Source organism: Caretta caretta, chromosome 6 (genome assembly GCF_965140235.1).
Source record: "Caretta caretta isolate rCarCar2 chromosome 6, rCarCar1.hap1, whole genome shotgun sequence".
Classification (NCBI taxonomy): Eukaryota; Metazoa; Chordata; order Testudines; family Cheloniidae; genus Caretta; species Caretta caretta.
This window is the reverse complement of record NC_134211.1, coordinates 4,334,802-4,358,382: the sequence shown is the minus strand read 5'-3', so window position 1 is coordinate 4,358,382 and position 23,581 is coordinate 4,334,802. Positions and strand designations below refer to the sequence as shown.

General features: G+C 49.0%; 1 pseudogene; it reads right to left on the bottom strand.

Moving 5' to 3' along the window:
* Positions 1-18,808: 18,808 nt before the first annotated feature.
* Positions 18,809-23,361, bottom strand: LOC142072293 (up-regulator of cell proliferation-like; annotated as a pseudogene).
* Between the last annotated feature and the right edge of the window lie 220 nt (positions 23,362-23,581).

The following is a 23,581-nucleotide window of genomic DNA, read 5'->3' as shown; positions in this document are numbered from 1 at the left end:
GGTTTCTTGGAACTGGGAGGAACCTGATGTGGTGTGATTTTTGGTTTATGTGACCATTATCACTAAGTGCAGTTTGCCTGCGTGGTGAGATGGGCTGGAGAGCTTAAGGAGACTGTCTGTAACTCCATGGTAAGGCTAGTCCAGTGATCCAGGAGTTTATATTTGTTACTGATTTGGTGAAATGTAATTATAAATAGGGTGACCAGATGCCCAGTTTTTAAAGGGACAATCCCGTATTTAAGCTGTCCTGACTTTTTCTTAAAAATGGGCAAACTATCCCATATTTTCAGTCTCCCCCACATGCATCAGTACTAATGGGTCCCTGCTCGCAAGCCATCCTCCCACCAGTGTGGGGTGGGTGGGTCCAGTGACCAATGATGGGGGTGGGGATGCAAAGCTGGTGGCAGGGATAAGATGCAGCACGCAGGGCCAGCTGCTCCCCCTGCTGGTCTGTCAGCAAAGCCCCTGCTGCAAGCTGGCTCTCGACCAGCAGGGCCCTGGTCCCCGTCCCGTTTCTGGCCAGCCCGAGCTGTGAGCTGCAGTGGCTGGAGAGTGCGGGCAGGTGCCAGGCAGTGGCTGATTATAGGTCACTTCTGCTGCCCACCCATCGGCCCTTTACATGTTCCTCCTCTCACTGTCCTCTCCCTGCTTTGCCCCTTCACCCCCACAAGTCCTGCTGCTCCTCCATATCACCCTCCCCCCACACACACACACAGCAGGACATATCCCACTCCCAGCGCTGTGCGGAGAACCAGCCCCTGTTCGGAGCACTGCACTTATTAACAGTCTGGCCGGCAGACTCCTTCCTTCCCCCACTGCCTCTGGCTGGGCCAGCACCCTGGGAAAGCCCAAGACCCTCCGGCCCGGGACACTGGCCAGGAGGAGCCGAGCCCTCCGTGTGCCAAAGCCCTGGGCAATGCATGCATGGGGAAGCCGCTAAGCTCTGGACTGGGGTGGGAAACAATTTCCAGCCTGTTCCCAACCTGACCCTGCAGGCTTCACAGCAGGCCCCGGACAGGGGCTTAGTACCCTCTTTGCCCACCCCACCCCCTGCGCTGGGTCCAGCCCCCAAGGAGCGTGGGGCTGCTCTGTCCCCTAGGCACCCTCCCATGCTGAGCTACCTCTCTGGCCGGGTTCTCTGAAGCCTCTGCAATCAGGTTACCTGGGCCCTGGTGCACAGTGCATTCTTAAGGCTTAACCCCTTCCTTCCCACGCTGTAGCCGGGGGGGACAGAAGGCATCTAGGTTATGTTGGTGGCCAGCAGCAGCATGGAGGTCTTAGCTGCTTTATGATACTGTGTGGGCAGGAAGGGACAAGCTGCTTCCAGCCACGGTGGGGGTGGGGGGAAGAAGATGAGATGAGCTCTGCAAAGACAAGGGCCAGGTCATCACTTCCTCTCTACTCCTCCCCTGCGGCTGGAAGCAGCTCCTATCCCTTCCCTCCTGCAGAGTGCCAAAAGGCTGCTGGTGGCCACGTGCCACATTCTGGTATAAGCCCTGGCAGAAATGGGGGGGCATGTTACCCTGCATGCCCCCATCCATGTGTTGCCTTGGTAAGATGTGGCACGAGGTACCAGGAGAGGTAGGTCTGACCCGGGGGCCCAGCCAGGCGTGGAGGGCAAAGAGCACCAGGCAGGGAAAGGGTCGAATCCATCAGTCACACACACATACACCCGTGTGAGAGAGGTGTATGGGTGTGTGTGTGTGTCACCTCACCCTGCAGGTGTGGGAAGGTGTGTGTAGGGGGGTGTCACACACCCCTAAATGTGAACCCTAAAGCCTTAAAGATAAGAAGGTAAATAAAAAGAATCCAACTAGGCAGTATTTCTTTTTAATGGAGGCTCAGTCAACTTGATGCTAATTTGAATGTTTGTACTGCATAGTTCTGATTGATTGCCAGTGAACTCACGAGTAATTTTACGAGGTGTTCATATCCAGCATAGGGAAATATGGTCACCCTAATTATAAAACACACCACCATGTTGGGCTCTCTGCCCTATTTTCTGACAGTCTGCCCTGAGATTGGCACTCACAGTTGTGAGCCACTCCAGACAGCATGAAATTAGGAGAACCTGGTATAGTGGGAAGGGGGCACATAGCACCCCTAGCATGGAGGGAAGTTGGGAATGGGGGGCAGACAGAGCTGGCCTGAGAGTGAAGGGGGGCCCTGGTTTAGAGGGAGGGAGTAATGGGGGGCACACAGAGCTCCTGGTGGGGGGAAGATTAGGGAAGTCTGGTATGGAGGGAGTGAAGGAGAATGCGGGGGGGGGGGGTAGGGGAATGGGAGCACATTCAGAACCCCTGCTATTGGGGGAGGAATGGGGGGAGTGAGGAATGGGGTACACAAAGCCCCTGGTATGGGGGGAATGGGAGTCACACAGAGCTGCTGTCATTGGAGGGGAAAACGGGGGGGGTAGTATGGGAGGAGGAGGGACTTTGGGGGGCACACAGAGCCCCTGAAATAGAGGGGCATGGGAGCATGGCATGCAGGAAGCTTGTGGGTGGGAATGGAGGGATGTGAGGATCCTCTGGGGTGTGAAATAAGTTCACCCGACAGTAGCAACCTAGTGTGTGACCCCCTTCGACACATACACTAAACCCAGAACATAAAGTTTGCAACATCAGCCTTATCCACAGGCCTGTGTCGGGGTACTGATATGGCAGGATGTACGAGGCTGCACAGGGTGACTGTTGAAAAAAAAAATGAGAAAAGTGAATGAGGTGATGGGGCTGGCTGCCTAGACAGGGAAAGGTACTTGGACAGAGCAGTGCTGGGGAAGGTCAGGGGGAGCTAGGGTAGCTCTGGCCTGACCAACTCCCAGGCTGAGGGCCTGATACAGGGCCGTGAGGAGGTATTAGGGCTGCGGAGGGGCAGCCGGGGAGGAAGAGGCAGCAGGTCCACCCCCCTTGCTGATGATGAGTGGCCAGTTCAGACTGCAGTTTGCCCCTGAGGGAAGGGGCTAGGTGAAGAACGGCAGTGGGTCACTGAGGCGAGTGGTGGGATTAGGGGTAGCCAGTTTCCTGGAGGGGCAGCACCCAGAGAGTGGGGCACCGCCAGAGGGCAGTACCCCAGGAAAGTGCACCATGGTCTGGGAGGGATGCAGGGCCTAATATGGTGGAGCTTGGAAAAGGGCAGGTAATTATGGGCAAGACACCACCTGCAGAGGGTGCTCCTGAGTGGCGAGAGCTAATTCCCTAGCCTGGCCAGCCTAGTATCTACCTCACAGTCTGTGTGAGAATCTAAAGAGATCCCATCCCCCAACGAAGCGTCTGTGTTATGCAGTGGACGCTTATAGTAAGTCAGACATTTCAATAAGTATTTTGGGGAGAGCCGCTGGCCGGTGTCCCTCTGGGTTGACAGGAAATTGGCAGAAGAGAAGAAGTCACATCCCTAAAGAGCGCACATCATCCCCCTCTCCTGTGACCCTTGGCACCATCACACGCTCTGTTTGTATCCAGTCGTGAACCAAGATGAAACTGAAAGGGTTTGAGCTCAGGTTCAGACTGTCCTTCATCAGAGAGTGTGACTGGCAGGGCAAGAGCAGCTGCTTCGGGACACTGATATCTTTCTGCTCTCCCCCTGCTCCCAGGGACGTGCTCCCAGCCAGGATGCTGGTATGGCAGGGCCAGGTCACTACTGAGCTGTGACTAAGTCTACAGAATTAACAGTGATGATCAGATTGTGTCTGGCAAAACTGAACTGAGTTGATCAGAGTGGGTTCAGTCCAGACCTAGGCCAATCACATCACTCCCTTTCCCCTCAGGCACAGCCCTGGATCAGTTATTAGCAATCAGGTTAGAGTTCCACTCTTGGGGAGGTGACTCATTTATTAGCCTAGTCAGTCACTAGGGTTGCCAATTTTAGTTAGATGTATTCCTGGAGGTAAACTCCTCATGTTACATAATCTTTAATTCAAGATTAATCTTTAATTCCTGGAGACTCCAGGGCAATCCTGGAGGGTTGGCAACCCCAGAGGGTTGGCAACCCTACAGTCAATCTGTAATTATATGCTACTGACACACCTAAGAGATGTGGGGAGTGTTTGTTCCCCACATTTCTAGTCACATGCCATCATGCCATGCAGTAGAGAGTCCTCCTTAACTTGGGGTCTTGAAACAAATGACCTGTTCTTTTATCACTGAGATTAATAACAAAGGGGAAGAAGTGATTGGAATAACAGAGACTTGGTGGGATAACTCACATGACTGGAGTACTGTCATGGATGGTTATAAACTGTTCAGGAAGGACAGGCAGGGCAGAAAAGGTGGGGGAGTAGCACTGTATGTAAGGGAGCAGTATGACTGCTCAGAGCTCCGGTACGAAACTGCAGAAAAACCTGAGTGTCTCTGGATTAAGTTTAGAAGTGTGTGCAACAAGAGTGATGTAGTGGTGGGAGTCTGCTATAGACCACCGGACCAGGGGGATGAGGTAGATGAGGCTTTCTTCCGGCAGCTCACGGAAGCTACTGGATCGCATGCCCTGATTCTCATGGGTGACTTTAATTTTCCTGATATCTGCTGGGAGAGCAATACAGCGGTGCATAGACAATCCAGGAAGTTTTTGGAAAGCGTAGGGGACAATTTCCTGGCGCAAGTGCTCGAGGAGCCAACTAGGGGGGGCGCTTTTCTTGACCTGCTGCTCACAAACCGGGTAGAATTAGTGGGGGAAGCAAAAGTGGATGGGAATCTGGGGGGCAGTGACCATGAGTTGGTTGAGTTCAGGATCCTGACACAGGGAAGAAAGGTAAGCAGCACGATACGGACGCTGGACTTCAGGAAAGCAGACTTCGACTCCCTCAGGGAACGGATGGCCAGGATCCCCTGGGGGACTAACTTGAAGGGGAAAGGAGTCCAGGAGAGCTGGCTGTATTTCAAGGAATCCCTGTTGAGGTTACAGGGACAAACCATCCCGATGAGTCGAAAGAATAGTAAATATGGCAGGCGACCAGCTTGGCTTAATGGTGAAATCTTAGCGGATCTTAAACATAAAAAAGAAGCTTACAAGAAGTGGAAGGTTGGACATATGACCAGGGAAGAGTATAAAAATATTGCTAGGGCATGTAGGAATGTTATCAGGAGGGCCAAATCGCACCTGGAGCTGCAGCTAGCCAGAGATGTCAAGAGTAACAAGAAGGGTTTCTTCAGGTATGTTGGCAACAAGAAGAAAGCCAAGGAATGTGTGGGCCCCTTACTGAATGAGGGAGGCAAACTAGTGACAGAGGATGTGGAAAAAGCTAATGTACTCAATGCTTTTTTTGCCTCTGTTTTCACTAACAAGGTCAGCTCCCAGACTGCTACGCTGGGCATCACAAAATGGGGAAGAGATGGCCAGCCCTCTGTGGAGATAGAGGTGGTTAGGGACTATTTAGAAAAGCTGGACGTGCACAAGTCCATGGGGCCGGACGAGTTGCATCCGAGAGTGCTGAAGGAACTGGCGGCTGTGATTGCAGAGCCATTGGCCATTATCTTTGAAAACTCGTGGCGAACCGGGGAAGTCCCGGATGACTGGAAAAAGGCTAATGTAGTGCCAATCTTTAAAAAAGGGAAGAAGGAGGATCCTGGGAACTACAGGCCAGTCAGCCTCACTTCAGTCCCTGGAAAAATCATGGAGCAGGTCCTCAAAGAATCAATCCTGAAGCACTTGCATGAGAGGAAAGTGATCAGGAACAGCCAGCATGGATTCACCAAGGGAAGGTCATGCCTGACTAATCTAATCGCCTTCTATGATGAGATTACTGGTTCTGTGGATGAAGGAAAAGCAGTGGATGTATTGTTTCTTGACTTTAGCAAAGCTTTTGACACGGTCTCCCACAGTATTCTTGTCAGCAAGTTAAGGAAGTATGGGCTGGATGAATGCACTACAAGGTGGGTAGAAAGCTGGCTAGATTGTCGGGCTCAACGGGTAGTGATCAATGGCTCCATGTCTAGTTGACAGCCGGTATCAAGTGGTGTGCCCCAAGGGTCGGTCCTGGGGCCGGTTTTGTTCAATATCTTCATAAATGATCTGGAGGATGGTGTGGATTGCACTCTCAGCAAATTTGCGGATGATACTAAACTGGGAGGAGTGGTAGATACGCTGGAGGGGAGGGATAGGATACAGAAGGACCTAGACAAATTGGAGGATTGGGCCAAAAGAAATCTGATGAGGTTCAATAAGGATAAGTGCAGGGTCCTGCACTTAGGACGGAAGAACCCAATGCACAGCTACAGACTAGGGACCGAATGGCTAGGCAGCAGTTCTGCGGAAAAGGACCTAGGGGTGACAGTGGACGAGAAGCTGGATATGAGTCAGCAGTGTGCCCTTGTTGCCAAGAAGGCCAATGGCATTTTGGGATGTATAAGTAGGGGCATAGCGAGCAGATCGAGGGACGTGATCGTTCCCCTCTATTCGACATTGGTGAGGCCTCATCTGGAGTACTGTGTCCAGTTTTGGGCCCCACACTTCAAGAAGGATGTGGATAAATTGGAGAGAGTCCAGCGAAGGGCAACAAAAATGATTAGGGGTCTGGAACATATGAGTTATGAGGAGAGGCTGAGGGAGCTGGGATTGTTTAGCCTGCAGAAGAGAAGAATGAGGGGGGATTTGATAGCTGCTTTCAACTACCTGAAAGGGGGTTCCAAAGAGGATGGCTCTAGACTGTTCTCAATGGTTTCAGATGACAGAACGAGGAGTAATGGTCTCAAGTTACAGTGGGGGAGGTTTAGATTGGATATTAGGAAAAACTTTTTCACTATGAGGGTGGTGAAACACTGGAATGCGTTACCTAGGGAGGTGGTAGAATCTCCTTCCTTAGAGGTTTTTAAGGTCAGGCTTGACAAAGCCCTGGCTGGGATGATTTAACTGGGAATTGGTCCTGCTTTGAGCAGGGGGTTGGACTAGATGACCTTCCGGGGTCCCTTCCAACCCTTATATTCTATGATTCTATGAAGTTTCAGTCATGTGTGTTGCAGTCGTACCTAGTGACCAACCGAGATCGGGGCCCCATTGTACTGGAAACTATACAAATAGAGGATGGCAGACAGTGCTAGTCTGAGGAGCAATTCTAAATAGACCAGACAAAGACAGGGTAGGGGGAAGCGATATAACTCACAGACAGAACCATCAATGGGATGGCAGCAGACCCCATGTTAGTGCCAGTGGGATGTGTGTTTTTTGGCAGTGGTGGTGCTGGGTCTAATTAGGAAGGGAGAAACTAAACAGAAAGACAAGAGAAGGGAGGATGCAGTGAGGAGGAAGGGAGGAAGGTCTGAGGGGCAGCAATTTTGTGATATTACAGTCATTTTCTTTTTATCTCCATTATTATTTGAATCAGGTTCCGCACAGCCCGAGTGCCTCCCTCCCACATTCCCGGCTGCAGTGGACAGCCCAGTGAGCCTTAGCCCTGCTCTGGGGAGTGGGGTACATGAGTAGGACTTAGATTTGCTCTCTAGCTAACACCTATGCTATATATTTTTATTGGAGGTCGTTGGGCTTCTTCACAAGCAATATTATCACTAGCAGAAAGGTATAAACCCTTATAACTGTTACAAAATCTTCCTCTCCAGTCACCCACAAGGGAGAAAGCTTGGAAGCAAGTGCTGTGTTGGAGTTAAAATTTTGATCCCACCAGATCTTTTATACAAATATCCATCGTCAGAGAGTTACATATTAAATATAGACATTGCAGCTGTCACTTCTCTGTCTGCTGGGCTATGGGAGCCAAGAAACCCTTGGCAAACTTCCAGCCATGTTAGACAGAAGAGGGCAGGACCAGCCGGTCAGATATAAACATTTATAAACAGCCTCAGAGTAACTGAGAATTAAGGTTCGTGTTGATGTGATTAGATCAGCCACTGACCTCGCTACTGTTGATCATGGCATGCTGTGAACTCACCTGTGTATGTTATTAGTAGGTTTTCACACACTGTGGACCAAAGCGGGGGTGGTCAGGGCTGCTCTTGGGTGGCTCCATCCCTACCTTTGCTGAGAGAAAAGGAGTACTTGTGGCACCTTAGAGACTAACCAATTTATTTGAGCATAAGCTTTTGTGAGCTACAGCTCACTTCACCGGATGCGTACAGTGGAAAATACAGTGAGGATGTTTTTATACACACAGACCATGAGAAAATGGGTGTTTATCACTTCAAAAGGTTTTCTCTCCCCCCACCCCACTCTCCTGCTGGTAATAGCTTATCTAAAGTGATCACTCTCCTTACAATGTGTATGATAATCAAGGTGGGGCATTTCCAGCACAAATCCAGGGTTTAACAAGAACGTCTGAGGAACGGGGGGGAGGGGGGGAGGAAGGAATAAACAAGGGGAAATAGGTTACTTTTTATGATGACTCAACCACTCCCAGTCTCTAGTCAAGCCTAAGTTAATTGTATCCATTTTGCAAATTGATTCCAATTCAGCAGTCTCTCGTTGGAGTCTGTTTCTGAAGTTTTTCTGTTGTAATATCACAACTTTCATGTCTGTAATAGCGTGACCAGAGAGATTGAAGTGTTCTCCAACTGGTTTATGAATGTTATAATTCTTGACATCTGATTTGTGTCCATTTATTCTTTTACGTAGAGACTGTCCAGTTTGACCAATGTACAGGGCAAAGGGCCATTGCTGGCACATGATGGCATATCTCACATTGGTAGATGTGCAGGTGAACGAGCCTCTGATAGTGTGGCTGATGTTATTAGGCCCTGTGATGGTGTCCCCTGAATAGATAGGTGGGCACAGTTGGCAACGGGCTTTGTTGCAAGGATAGGTTCCCGGGTTAGTGGTTCTGTTGTGTGGTATGTGGTTGCTGGTGAGCATTCGCTTCAGGTTGGGAGGCTGTCTGTAGGCAAGGACTGGCCTGTCTCCCAAGATTTGTGAGAGTGATGGGTCGTCCCTCAGGATAGGTTGTAGATCCTTGATGATGCGTTGGAGAGGTTTTAGTTGGGGGCTGAAGGTGACGGCTAGTTCAGCAGGTGGGTATTGTAGTTGTAAGAATGCTTGATAGTGAAGCAACAGATTGACAAGCCAGAAGAGTACCCAGAAATCACCTACTACAGGACAGGCCTAACAAAGAAAATAACAGAACGCCACTAGCCGTCACCTTCAGCCCCCAACTAAAACCTCTCCAACGCATTATCAAGGATCTACAACCTATCCTGAAGGAGCTCACGAAAGCTTATGCTCAAATAAATTGGTTAGTCTTTAAGGTGCCACAAGTACTCCTTTTCTTTTTGCAAATATAGACTAACACGGCTGCTACTCTGAAACATGCCTTAGAGTGATTTAGCTTAACAAAGAGAAGGTGAAGGGGTGACTTGATTACAGTCTATAAGTATCTAAATGGGGAACAAATATTTTCTCTAGCAGAGATGGTATAACTCCCTCCAATGGATGGAAGTTGAAGCTACACAAATTCAGACTGGGAATAAGTTGTACATTTTTGACAGTGAGGGTAATTAGACATTGGAACAATTTACCAAGGGTCATGGTGGATTGTCTATCACTGATCATTTTTAATTCAAGTTTGGCCATTTAAAAAAAAAACATCTCCTCTATGAATTATGGGGCAGTTCTCTGGCCTGTGTTATACAGAAGGTCAGACTAGACTAGACAATCACCATTGTCCCTTCTGGCCTTGGAATCAATGAATAAGCCCATCAGGAACTGATTAAATACTTAGGTTCCGGGGCAGGGTAAAGGGATGTACAGTAGGGAGAGGGCTGATGGGAGTTGTTGTGCCCTCATTAGCAAAGCCATCGTACTTGTAAAGTATCCTTTTCCCATGTCTATCTTTCACAGTTCTGTTAAAGTTCTCCACATCTCCTTGCTGATGAAGAATGTAAGCCATACTTACAGGATGGGGGACTATATTGGGAAGGGTACCAATATCCCACCTTCATTAAATAAGTCATTATTGACTAGAGCCGAAGCTACTTACACAGTTTTACTTCGGGTACGTCTACACTTCAAGCTGGGGGTCTGATTCCCAGCTCAGGTAGAGATACACACACTAGCTCTGATCCAGGTTGGGCACTAAAAACAACGTTGCTGCAGCAGTGTGAGTGGCAGGAGGGACTAGCTGCCAGAGGATGTGGCTAGCATCATGGATGGGTGTTTACACCTAGCCACTTGTGCCCCTACGACTACACTCTGGTTTTAGTGCACTAGAATGGGTTAGTGTCCTCGAGCTTGGAATCCTGAAAATGTAGCCAAGCCCCCACTAAAACTTACTGAGGCAACTGCCATTTGAAATCCTGAGTAAGGAGTTCAGGGTTTGAGCCATGTGTCTTTATTCTGTGCTCTGTCAGCATCTAGAGATCCCAACAAAGTGCCTGCTCTGCTTGATATACAGCAAGATCTCAGGCTGTCAGAAATGTAAATCAATTTAAATTTAGTAAATGAGTCAGGAACAGGATATGGAGAGGAAGGTATTTTGGGCAGAGTGGACAAACAGCTTTTCCCAGGGTTTATGGGAAATCACTGCAAGAGAATCATAGAATATCAGAGTTGAAAGGAACCTCTGGAGGTCATCTAGTCCAACCCCCTGCCCAGAGCAGGACCAATCCCCAATTAAATCATCCCAGCCAGGGCTTTGTCAAGCCTGACCTTAAAAACTTCTAAGGAAGGAGATTCCACCACCTCCAAAGGGAACGCATTCCAGTGTTTCACCACCCTCCGAGTGAAAAAAGTTTTTCCTAATATCCAACCTAAACCTCCCCCACTGCAACTTGAGACCATTACTGCTTGTCCTGTCATCTGCTATCACTGAGAATAGTCTAGATCCATCCTCCTTGGATCCACCTTTCAGGTAGTTGAAAGCAGCTATCAAATCCCCCCTCATTCTTCTCTTCTGTAGACTAAACAATCCCAGATCCCTCAGCTTCTCCTCATAACTCATGTGTTCCAGACCCCTAATCATTTTTGTTGCCCTTCGCTGGACTCTCCAATTTTTCCACATCCTTCTTGTAGTGTGGGGCCCAAAACTGGACACAGTACTCCCGATGAGGCCTCACCAATGTCGAACAGAGGGGAACGATCATGTCCCTCGATCTGCTCGCTATGCCCCTACTTATACATCCCAAAATGCCATTGGCCTTCTTGGCAACAAGGGCACACTGTTGACTCATATCCAGCTTCTCGTACACTGTAACCCCTTGGCCCTTTTCCGTAGAACTGCTGCCTAGCCATTCGGTCCCTAGTCTGCAGTGGTGCATTGGATTCAGTCAGAAGGATGGGGGTCGATGCCAGCAGGAGGGGACGGCTCTTTCACTGGATGAGAATGTGGGAGGCTTGCAACCCATGAAACGAAAAGCTAAAAATAATGAGGTGTTTTATGAAAGGGGCCCCCGCTGTTACCCCAGCATTATGACTGAGACTGGGGTATGAATGAAGCCCAGTTTGTCCTCCCTTACAGGGGGGATCCCAAGCGTGTGACAAATGCTCCAGACCTCTCCCCTGGAGCCCCACAGAGGGGGAGCTGCAGTGACTGGGGCCTCTTGTACCCAGCTCTTGCCCCACCCTGCGCAGCACCAGAGCCTCCCGCTTCCCCTGCCGGCTCTGGGGCTGGGCCCAGACCCCTCCCTGACCCTGCAGCCCAGGCTCCCAGCACAGCCACAGCCCTGCCCAGGGGTCTGCAAGCCCTGAGGAGCCCTTTATAGCCCCCCCGGCACCCAGGCCAGCCCCTGATTGGCTGCTCCATTATCCTCTGTGCAAATTAGCTCCCACCCCCGAGGCTAATGAGGGCCCAGGTGGCTGTAAGGGGGGAGGGGAGCTTGGCATGTCCTGGGGTGACAGTTAAACCGACACAGCAGAGTCACCCTGTGGAGCTGGGGGTCACTAGGGAAGGGAGGGGGCAGTTCAGGGGGGCTGAGGTGCAGGAGGGGCTGCAGGGGTCAGGAGATGGGTTCAGGGGAGCAGAGGGGGTTGGGGGTTCATACAGGGCTCATTAGGGGGACTGAGGAGGGGGCCAGGATGGGGGAGGGGCAGAGTCCAGGCATGGGGTAGATTTGGGGGGCAGAGTTGAGGGGATTGTTGAGGGGGGGGAAGTTCAGGGGCAGTTTACAGGGGTCAGTGTTGGGGAGGGGGAGAAGTTCAGGCTGATCCCCTCCCTCCCCAAGGCAGGGCTATGGGGCACAAACTGGCTTTATTAGCAGGCAAGGACTTTCTCCTCCTCCCAGCCCCATGCGGTTTGGGGCTGGGGGCACAGAGGTTGGAGCAGGGGAGGGGTGTTATCAAGCCAAAGGGCGGGGGGTTGTTTGCTTCAGGGCAGGGAGCAGAATGGGGCGGGTGCCGTCCAAAGGGCAAGCGAAGGAGATGGAAGCAGGAGGCGGCAGGTGGCAGTTCAGGGGGCATGAGGGGGAAAAGGCTTTTTGGGGGTCACTGAAGGACAGGAGGTGCAGGGTGAGGCAGGGTGTCAGGAGGCAGATTCAGGGGAGCAGAGAGGATTTGGAGGGGTTAGTAGAAGACCCATGGGGAGATTTGTGGGGGGAGGGTGTGGGAAAGGTCAGATTACAGGAACTACTGCTGCTTCCCCCTGCCCCCCCCAATTAGCCCAGCTGGGCCCCTCTGCCCTGGGGTGGGGAACTCCCAGGGGCTGCTAGGGTGCCCAAATAGCAAGTTTGAAAAATCGGGACAGAGTGTGTGTGGGGTAATAGGCACCTATACAAGAAAAAGCCCTGAATATTGGGACATCTGGTCACCCAAGCCCCTGCAGCGTCCCTGCCCCAGGAGACCTGTTGCCCCATTGCCCCCAGGCCGAGCTGTGGGAAGGGAGACCTGAGCCACCCAAAGGAGGGAGGCCGGAGAGCCTCAGTGCAGCAGCAGGAGGGGAGAAGGGCCCAGTGCTGGGAGCAGCGGAGAGACAGAGCCCATATGTGAGGTGTAAGAATTGGATGGGGAGAGGTGGGAATTAATGATCACCTGGAGAGTGGGAGGCCCTGAGTGGCAACACTAGGATTGGTCGCGTTCTGTGTGTTTATTATTGACTTGGAATAATGGTCTAAAAACTTGAGATAGGAAAACTTGCCCGGGACACCGAATTCTTTTGTTTGGGTGGATTGTGAGGAATTTCAAAAAGAGCTTGATAATGTCAGGCAACATTCAATGCGTCTGTGCAAGGTGCTGCCTTTCAAGAAGGCTGACTTAAGAAAATTCAGGGAGTTGGTAGGTAAGATCCCTGGGTAGCAAGTCTAAAGGGAAAAACAGTTCAAGAGTTGGCAGTTTTTCAGAGACATTATTACTTGCCTGTAGCAAGGCGAAGGCTCACCGGCATAGCGCCTCCTGCTGGTCATCTTGGAAGTCAGCTCTTCAGCACTGGGAGCCCCCTCTGCAGGCTGGTGTCTTGCCTGCCTTAGGGCCCCCATATCCCTCCTGGACCTCAGTGCCCCTTTACCTTGGGGTGCTGCCCCCTAGCTGTACCCCTACACTCTGGGTCTCCCATCCCAGGGGAACCCCCAACCCTCTAAACCCACCTTGCCTCAGTGGCTACTGCCAGTCATCATCTAGCCCCTGCTCACTGGAGCAGACTGCAGTCTGTAATGGCCACTCATCATTGGCAAGGGGGTAGGATCTGCTGCCTTTGCCTATCCCCAGGCTGCCCCTCTGCCTCCCCAGTACCTTTCTTAGGCCTTCAACGAGGCCTTAGCCTGGGGATTTACCAGGCTGCTGCTCCCCAGCTCCCTTTGCCCTTTCCCAGCACTGCTCCACTTCAGGTACATTGCTCCCAGGCAGCTAGCCCTTCTCCCTCCAGGGCTAGAGTGATACTCCTCTCACTTCTGGCCCCAAGCCCTCTTATAAGGGCCAGCTGGACCCTGACTGAGCTGGCCACAGCTGTGGCTGCTTCCCGAATCAGCCTAGCCCAGCCACAGCCCTCTCTAGGGATGCTTTTAACCCCTGTTTTACTGGAGTGGGGCAGTTGCCCCACTACAAGGCCTAAAAGCAAACTATTCCACTGCATGGGAAAGATAGGAAGTATAGCCAGAGACCATGCTGGCTTAACCAGGAGATCCTCAATGATCTAAAAATCAAAAAATTGTTGTACGTAAAGTGGAAACTAGGTCAAATTACGACAAAGGATGAACATAAATAACACAAGTATGTAGGGACAAAACGAGAAAGGCCAAGGAACAAAACAGATCATAGCTAGAGACATAAAGGGTGACAAGAAAACATTCTACAAATACGTTAGAAGCAAGAGGAAGATCAAGGACAGGGTAGGCCCATTACTCAATGAAGAGGGAAAAAAACAATAACAGAAAATGTGGAAATGGCAGAGGTGCTTAATGACTTCTTTGTTTCAGTGTTCAAGAAGAGGGTTAGTGGTAATTGGACATCTAGCATACTGAATGCCAGTGAAAATGAGGTGGGATCTGAGGATAAAATAGGAAAAGAACAAGTAAAAAATTATTTAGACCAATTAGATGTCTTCAGGTCACCAGGGCCTGATGAAATGCATCCTAGAATACTCAAGAAGCTGACTGAGGAGACATCTGAGCCATTAGTGATTATCTTTGAAAAGTCATGGAAAACGGGAGAGATTCCAGAAGACTGGAAAAGGGCATCTATAAAAAGGGAAATAAGGACAACCTGGGAAAATACAGACCAGTCAGCTTAACTTCTGTACCTGGAAAGATAATGGAGCAAATAATTAAGCTCTAAATTTGCAAACATCTGGAAGATAATCAGGTGATAAGTAATAGTCAGCATGGATTTGTCAAGAACAAATTGTGTCAAACCAACCTGATAGCTTTCTTTGACAGGGTAACGAGCCTTGTGGATGGGGAGAAGCAGTAGATGTGGTATATGTTGACGGTAGTAAGGCTTTTGATGCAGTCTCACCTGACCTTCTCATAAACAAACTAGGGAAAGACAACTTAGATGGAGCTACTATAAGATGCGTGCAAAACTGGTGGAAAATCATTTCCAGAGAGTAGCTATCAATGGCTAACTTCCTGTCAGGGTGGTTAAGCACTGAAATAAATTGCCTGAGGGGTTCTGGAATCTCCATCAGTGGAGATTTTTAAGAGTAGGTTAGACAAACAACTGTCAGGGATGATCTAGATGATGCTTAGTCATGCCATGAGTGCAGGGGACTGGATTAGATCAGTGGTTCTCAGCCGGGGGTCAGTGAGCCCTTTCAGGGGTGCCGCGGAGCCCCACGGCTGAAACCTGGAGCCCCAGGGCTGAAGCCTGGGGGCCCCCCCTTCCTCCTAAGCCAGGAGCGGTGCGGGTCTGAAGCCAGTGGGCCCCCTGCCCTAGTTAGGAGCAGCGCGGGGCTGAAGCCCGCGGTGCCTTCCCCATCCCCCGCAAGTCAGGAGTGGCGCAGCCAGAAGCTAGGTGAGGCTGAAGCCGGCAGGGTCCCCACATCCCCTCCAAGCCAGGAGCAACGCGGTGCTCAAGCCGTCAAACCTCCCCTCCCCCACAAGCCAGGAGCAGCAGGCAGGCTGAAGCCGGGAGTCCCAGTGCCTTGCCCCTGAAGCTGGGCATTGCACTGGAAGCTCCCCTGCCTGCATACAGCCCATAGCTACCCCCTGCCTGCACCCTGAGCTACCCCCTGCCCATACACAGTCCTTAGCTATCCCCTCCCTGTACCCTGAGCTACTCCCCTCATTTCACACAGCCCCTAACTAACCTCCTGCCCGCACCTGAGCGGTTTTCAAACTTTTTGAACTGAGTCCCCCCTTTCAGTTATATTTTTGGTTGCATCCCCCCAGAGCCCAGACAAGCAGGGTGCCCTCCTGAGTGAGTCAGGGGGTGGAGATGGCACATCCTCCCTGGATCCTGCTGTGTGGAGCTGGGATAAGCCATGCCAGGCCTTCCTTACCCCCCCCACCCCCCAAAAAAAAATAGAAGTAAAACTATGCCTATGCCCAAGTGTGTCCCCCTGGCCTGGAACCCACACTTCCCCCCTGCCGGCCCCTGTTGTTTTTATAGGATGTTTTTATAGGGGCCTCAGCAGGAAAAAGGTTGAGAACCCCTGGATTTGATGATCTCTCAAGGTCCCTTCCAGTCCTTTGATTCTATGTAGAAAGGAACAATTGAAACTGGGTGACATGGGCAAATCCACTGAGCAGCTGGGCTGACCGATAGAGTACGGCAACTGCGTGGCATGTGGCAATGAAGAGAAGAGATTCCCCCGTGGGACAGTACACGGAGCCACTGCCCAATCCAGCTACACTCACAGCCCCACTGTCGAGAAGGGACACAGAGAGGGAGTGTCACGGGTTGGGGTCACTGCAGAGAGTTTGGGCCATCAATGTTGTTACTGGGGATTTCTAACCCTACATATTTCAGTCTGTTTGTGTGTGTGTGTGTGTGTGTGTGTATAGTTATCTAATTTCCCTTGTAACTGTGGAAAATCCAGTCTTTGGGTTGGGGTTGAACTGCTTCACCTGGGGGTTGCTCCATTGACTCCAGAGCTGGCCCTGCCTATCCCACCACAGCGGTTACTAACTTGTGCCCCATTGGGTCTCCACCCCCCCCGCCCCCACAGTGAGAGCTCAGGGCTCCATGAAATTTTCTCACTGTTTAAGTGAGAAAACAAAGCCCATTTTTCATGAGGTCAGTCATTCTTATCAGCATCAGGCCTCTCAGAAGGGCTCATTTAAATGTTAAGGGGTCCTGTATCGCTTGGGATCTTGGGTTTGTACTTTGGAAGCATCACATCTCCTGAAATGTTTGCTGACCTCACCCACTATCCTTCCTCTCAGGGCTAAATAAAACAAAAAGTTTCAAGGCAACATTTCAAAATAAATAAGCCACCACAAAAAAGTCCGTTCCCAAGTTTATTTTGTTTAACTGTAAATGGTTTTCTGTTGCTTCTTATGCGTGATTACATTAAAACAAGAATACTAATTTCTTAATGCACAATAGGGAGAGTAAATGATAGTCATGCTCTAAATATAGCAGTTTAATTGTCTTCAACGGATTCTTAGTTGGGGGGGAGAGACTCAGTTTAAACACTCAACATACACGCCAATCATTTATCTGTGTTTACAGCCTATTCTAAAGTAATTACTTCCTACTATGTAATACTCAGGCCCTGAATCTGCCCTTGTGTTGAATAAAGAAAGTTTCACTGATGTAACTTAGGCTATGTCTACACTGGCAGATGTACAGCGCCAGGAGCTGCAGTGCCCCTCAGAGAGCGCTGCAGGGAAAGCGCTGCTGTGTGTTCACACTGCCAGCACAACGGCAGCTCTTGCAACGGCCACAGAGAGCAGTGCATTGTGGTAGCTATCCCAGCATGCAAGTGGCTGCAACATGCTTTTCAAATGGGGTGGTGTTGGGTGGAGTGTGACAGGGAGTGTGTTGTGTGTATGTGGGGGGAGAGAGAGTGGGTTTTGGGGGGGCTGAGGGCATGTCAGCATGCTGTCTTGTAAGTTCAGACAGCAGCAGACTCCCCTCCTCCTGCCTCTCAAGCAGCATTCCACAGTAATGGTTTGCTTTGTCCCAGAGCAGATAAGCCTGCCAGCTGTCAGAAACGGAGCTTTGAAAGGACAGATCCGCATTCCTACAGCCGATTCCAAACAATGACAAGAGTGGCCACTTGACTTAAGTGGATTAGGGGACGTTTCCGGAGGCCGATCAGAGCGCAGTAATGCAACACCTCGTTCACACTGACACTGGGGCGTTTCAGCCGAGACGCACCAAACGTTATGCTTCTGGTGGAGGTGGATTAGCAGGGGCACTCCCGCTGCAGAGTCCGGGTGCTCTACGTGCCTTGCCAGTGTGGATGGGTCGCGAGTTAGGGTGCCCGGGGCTGCTTTTATGCACTGTAACTCACAAGTGTAGCCAAGTTCTTAGTGATTTTCAGCTATTAGGCTGGGCAGAAATGCTGTCCTGCCACAAGTAATTGTCAGCTCTTTTGAGCACTTAAAATAACAAAAGTCCCTATCTTCTGAACAGTGGGGAGAAACAGGTTAAACCAGACCAGGGACCCTTAGGGAGAGTTCACTCCTCCTGGCAGAGATACCTCTCCTCACCCCTCTTACTTTCACAGGAGTCAGGCATTCGAGCCCCTGGCTTAATGAGTCCTTTCAGCTGAGGGTGACCCCTCATTTGAGACAGGTTAAGCACAGTTCTGCTCCCCTTTACTTATACAATAAATGCAACAACACTGACAACAACATTTCACTACCCCTTCATTCAGTACTAAAGTGATCTGTAACCCAACACAAGTCAATATTGATCACTTTGAGCAACACCTCTATATCTGATGGATATCTAGGCAGAGTAGGTGAGTTCATGTAAATACAATTTGCTCCTAAAGTCTCTCCCGCTCCCAGCTAGCTGTCATGGGAGAACTCATTCGGACCCTGTTTACATAGTTATGTTAGGAAGAAGCTTCTCCTCTAAACATGTTTCTATACAATTTCCATTAGATGGTTTCTTGCACCTCCCACTGAGACATCTTGTAATAGCCACTGTCAGAGACAGGATGGATCACTGGTTTGATCCAGTACAGCAGGGAGATGAGATACAGAGCTAGATGGCCTTTAGGTCTGATCCAATACAGCAAGGATGTGGGATACTAGGCTATATGGGTGATTGGTCTGATCCAGTACTGCAGAGAGGTGGGGTTACCAGGCTAGATGGGCTGTTATTCTGGTTCAGCAAGGACACAGGGATACACGGACTATCAGTTTGCTTTGGTATGGCTGTTCCTGTGCAGCAGCCTTGCACTAACTGGAAGATGTGACCTGCAATTGATTTTTTTTTAGTTTTCAATTTAAAAAAACGATACAGGCTGTCAGATTTGTTCATATTCCGTTTTTTAAAATTAAGGGTTTTGTTTTGTTGAAGTGTATCCTATTTAAAGAGACTCTTGGCATGTCTATTATTTCATGTAAAACGCTTCCTTTAGGCTCTTCAGAACCTGCTCTTCAGTTATATTTTTCCAGTCTCCTGGAAGTTCTGCTGCTTTAGCACCATATGCTCTAGCTAACTGGTCATTGAATGATTTGAAAACAAAATTTCCAGAAATCAGAAGCATCAATACTGGGATCAGGCTGAATGTGCCAGTCTGGGTAGTAATGGCGGTAATCTTTGTAGGGATGAAATTTCCCATCTGCGGCTGCAGTTCGGAATTCACGATTGGAAACCACATCAGAGGAGCATATGGAATGCTCAAGCTTTTGTGAATCACAATCCCTGAAGTTCCCTAACCCTTTGGGTCGATGGACTGATACAAAATGCTCTTTATGGTCAGTGCCTCCTGCTTCACAGGGGGCTTCACGGAACGGACACTGCTTCCCACAGCCAAACACTCGCTTGACGATCTCATCCTGGGGTTTCACTGGCAGGCTGGAGAGTTTGGTCTCAAGTTCCAAATGATTAAACTGGGTTGAGATTTGTTGTTCCAGCTCCAGAAGGAAGATTTCAATGTTACCAGAAAGCTGCTCCATTTTTGCTGTGTTTTTAAACTGTACTCCAACCAAGCTATTGCTGGAAATGGCCAGGTCCTGCTGCAGCTCTTTGCAAAAGCTGTCTAAAATGGCAGAAACTGGTGTTATTGTTTTTATTTATGGAGTTTTTCAGAACTCCCTTGATTTTATTTATTATTCTGGATAGAATCCCTTTCTCCAAATCTCTCAAACTTGCCTTCCCTCCATAGTGGTCTATCAGACGTCTCTGTATGCAGGATTTGACAAACTCTTCATAGTTACTTATGTATTTCACATAGTTGTCAAAGTTCATCTCTTCCAGCAGCTTCTTTAGCAAAAAGAACTGAAAGAAGCTTCGGCTGGCATATTCAAGGGCCTGTTCACTGCTGAGAAAATTGTCAACTATTTCTAGTCCGAGCCTTTTGTTGACATAACCCACCAGGGCAGGTTTGAGACACTGATCACAGAAATTCCTCGCCCTTGTTTGGCTTTCCTTCTTTTCCAAATAGAGATCAGTAAATATGGAGAAATAATGAGGTTTCAGCTTCTCCAGACGTTGCTGAGGATCGTTTTCTTTGATAAAATCTTCATGCATCTTCTGAAATGCCCAAGCTGCTTCCCCCAAACGTGACGCTTCAGGTCAACTTCAAACAAAGGAGAAGTGTGAAGTTTCTCAATCTCCTCCTCTTTTAACCTCTCATTAACCATATGCAGCAGTTCTCCACAATAGGTTTCATCATAGTCTGTTTTGGATTTAACTTTTTCTTCAATGTATTTCTTGCATTCAGTCATTAAAGATAGAGCAAGCTCTTCAGTTTTACAGTAACATTCCTGTGAGAAGTATTCTACAACTGCTCTGGTCCATTTTAGGTTTAAGTATTCCTTCTTCATTGGGAAAGACTTCATTCTATAATCCAGCAGGCTTTTTGCATGTTGCAGTATCTGTCTGACAGCACCCCCTCTGTGCTTCAGATCCTTTCTCAGGTGGAGATCCATATCTTGAACAACTTGACATTTCTGTAAAGTACAGAGCGTTAACTCTGACAAGGTTTCTCGCCACATTGTTTCAAATTCTTTTTTCAGTTTCTCATAGTCGAGTTTATCTTCTCTGTTTCGGCATTCAGCCAAGAGTCTGGCAACTTCCCCTTCAATTTTCTGCTTGTACCCAGACTGGATATTGTCTATCTTGTGCTGTCCTCTTCGTATTCAAATTGCTTCCTCACAGTTACTGGTTTTCAAGTTCTCTTTTGAGGCTATTCGTGCTCCTTTTGAAATCTTCTCTGTACTTTTCTATCAGGTTCAAATTTGGAGCTTCACCTTTAAAATACTGTTCTATGTTATTCAAGAGCTTCTGCTCTCCCTGCTGTAGTTTCCCTTGTGCTTCCATTTTTAAGCTGTGAAAGAGATCACCCTCTAGTGTCTCTGGCAGTTGATTCTGGATAAAAGTTTCTTTTTCAGATATCCAGAGATACATCTCCTTGCGAAAACCCCATTCCCATTCAGAATACTTCACAGACAGCAGGTTATAGGCTTCAGCTACAAGGCTGTTTCTAAAGCTAAAGATGAAGTTCTCATGTTTCACTGACTTCCACAAGCTCTTCAACCATACAATAAAATCAGGAATATCCTTTCCAGCTCTTTTCCGTGAACGGTTCTCTATGAATTCAAACCAGTATTTCTTTAGCTCACACACACTCTCACTGTATCCAGTGTTTACGGGAGCCATGGGAGGGACTTCATGCCACAAGCCAGGCATGTACCAATTGTGTTTTTCTGGGTCATACTGCATAATATCAGAAAATGTCATTTCCCTGCTTTGCTTTTCCATCCTTGCTGCAGCTTTGGTCATTTCATTCAGCTGCTCCAGGAGGTGTTTCCTGTCCCTCATGTTTTGAACATGAGCAGACACATCGCTGATGTTCTGGTGCACAAACTGGCAGTTTGGCTGTTCTCTGTTCTGAGAAATGCATGGACCACAATTTGCAGAACATCCTCCATTTCTGTGGCATTCTCCATGGCCATGTTAATGATGGTGACGTCACTCAGTCCAATCACCAGGGTGGCCAGCTCATTGTCATGTTGATACCTGTCTTCCAGTGCTGTTAGTTCAGGGGCCTTCAGACCTTCAGTGTCTATCACCAGGATGAAATCACAGCCAAGCAGCTCCTGAACAGCTTCTGTAACTTTAATGAGCGTCATGAAGGCTCCTCGCGCACTTCGACCGCTACTCACTGCAAACTGCAGGCCGAACATGGTGTTGAGAAGGATGGATTTCCCAGTGCTCTGCACTCTCAGCACTGTTATAACCACCATTCTGGATCTATCCCCTAGTCTGATATGGAGATGAGTTAGAACCTCTACTACCCAGTTCATGGGGATGTTGGAGGCATCTCCATCGGTCAGCTCCACAGGAAACCCTTCCAGCATCAGGTCAGCTTCTATGCATGGGAGACGGGTGAAATGTCTTTGGCTTTCTTCCATTTTCCCTTCTTTAACCATTGAGCATTCAGCTTCATAGAACTGCCCCAACTCACGCATGAAATGCTCCACCCCCAGGGAACTATCAGATATTAATTCATCTAATTCCTCCAGCTGTTTTTGGTCCACTCCTGGAGTTTCACATTTCTCTTTATAGTCTGCCCACATTTTAGAAAGATTCGCCCTCGCAATATTATCCAGGCTAAATTTCATCCATTTCAGAAAGTAATGTTTCTCCACTGGCTTCAGCTGTACTATTCCCTTGATAAACTTAGTCAAACCATTAGTACGATCACACTGATTCTGCTGTCTGCGTATCTCTAACCATTTCTGTTTCAGCTCAGATTTATACTTTTCAGTGGCCATGACCCCTTGCCTTTTCATTCGGCACATCTCTTCCACTTTAGCCAAGTTTTTCCATAGGTCTCCTTGCAGGCTCAGCATTTCCCTTTTGTATTTTGCCCCATCTCTTATTTCTGCAGTGATTTCTTCAGTATATTTGCTCACACATTGACATGCCTGACAGTCCTCATTCACCAGGATTCCTAGGTCAGGTGCCGTCACAGCCATGGCTTCCAAACTCACTGTCTTCGGAGATGAATTCACTATGGTTCCTATGGTGGACTGCACCTTTTTCACAAATCCTGCATTATTCATGGTACGATCTTTCACCAGTAGCTGTGATTTGCTCAGCTTCAACACTGAGGACAGCTTATTAAGGAATCCCAGAGTTTCTTTGGGTTTCTTATTCTTGCAGTTGAGGATGAAGTAATATTTAGAGCTGGATTCTTTCCAAGATGATATCAGTGCCTATTCTCTCTCACCGATGCTCTCGGTAACTATGAACACTGCGGAGGAGACCTCTGTTCAAAAGCTAAACTGTAGCCAGTGGGACTCAATGTCTCCAGGCAGATTTGTAACTGCAATGGGTTCTGGGAAAAGATCAGAATTTTCCGTCCCCCCAGGGAAATACCAGGAAATCTCAACCAGCCCATCTGCGATTTTCCGAAGGAAGTTCCCAGACTCCATGTCCCGCACTGATAAAGAAATCGTGGTGCTGCTGGGAAGGGCTGAGAACCTCACTGAGGAGGTGAGACTTGGAGAAGCTGCAGCTCCCCATCCGCACAAAAGAAATGGTTGGCATTGACGTGAGCATCAAGCTCTCCTCTCTGAACCCTCTGCTCTCTGCCAGGGAGTGCGGCCTCCACTTCCGCACAATGTCCCTCATGGCCCACAGTATTAGGGTGCACTTGGGGGTGTCAAGGGTGAGTAGCAGCAGAGGAAGGGCAAACTGACACATGGACATTTTGGACAGGATCTCCTGCTGTAGGAAACTGTCTGAGCAAAGCAGAACAGCACAGAGAACATCAAGAGGTTGCAGAGAAATTTTCATCTCAGTGTCACTAAAACAGAAAGTGCCATCAATATGCAGCTTCTCCTCATAATCACCCATTTCTTCTTCAGGAGCCTTGTGCTCAATGCTTGTATTTCTGGCCATCCCATTCAGAGCCATGACCTTCCTCAGGAAATGCCAAGGTAAATCATCTAATGCCTCTGGAATCTTGTTCTTGATGCTTTCTGGGCAGATCTCCAGGACATCCCTCAGCCTGATCTTGATGCTTCTGTGCTTCTCCAGGTTTAATCTGGACAGGACATCTTGAAATGCTTTACTTCTTTCTGCAGAAGGAAGTTAAAACAAACCAAAATTTCAGAGTAGAAAATGGTGACTTTATATACAGTTTACTCAT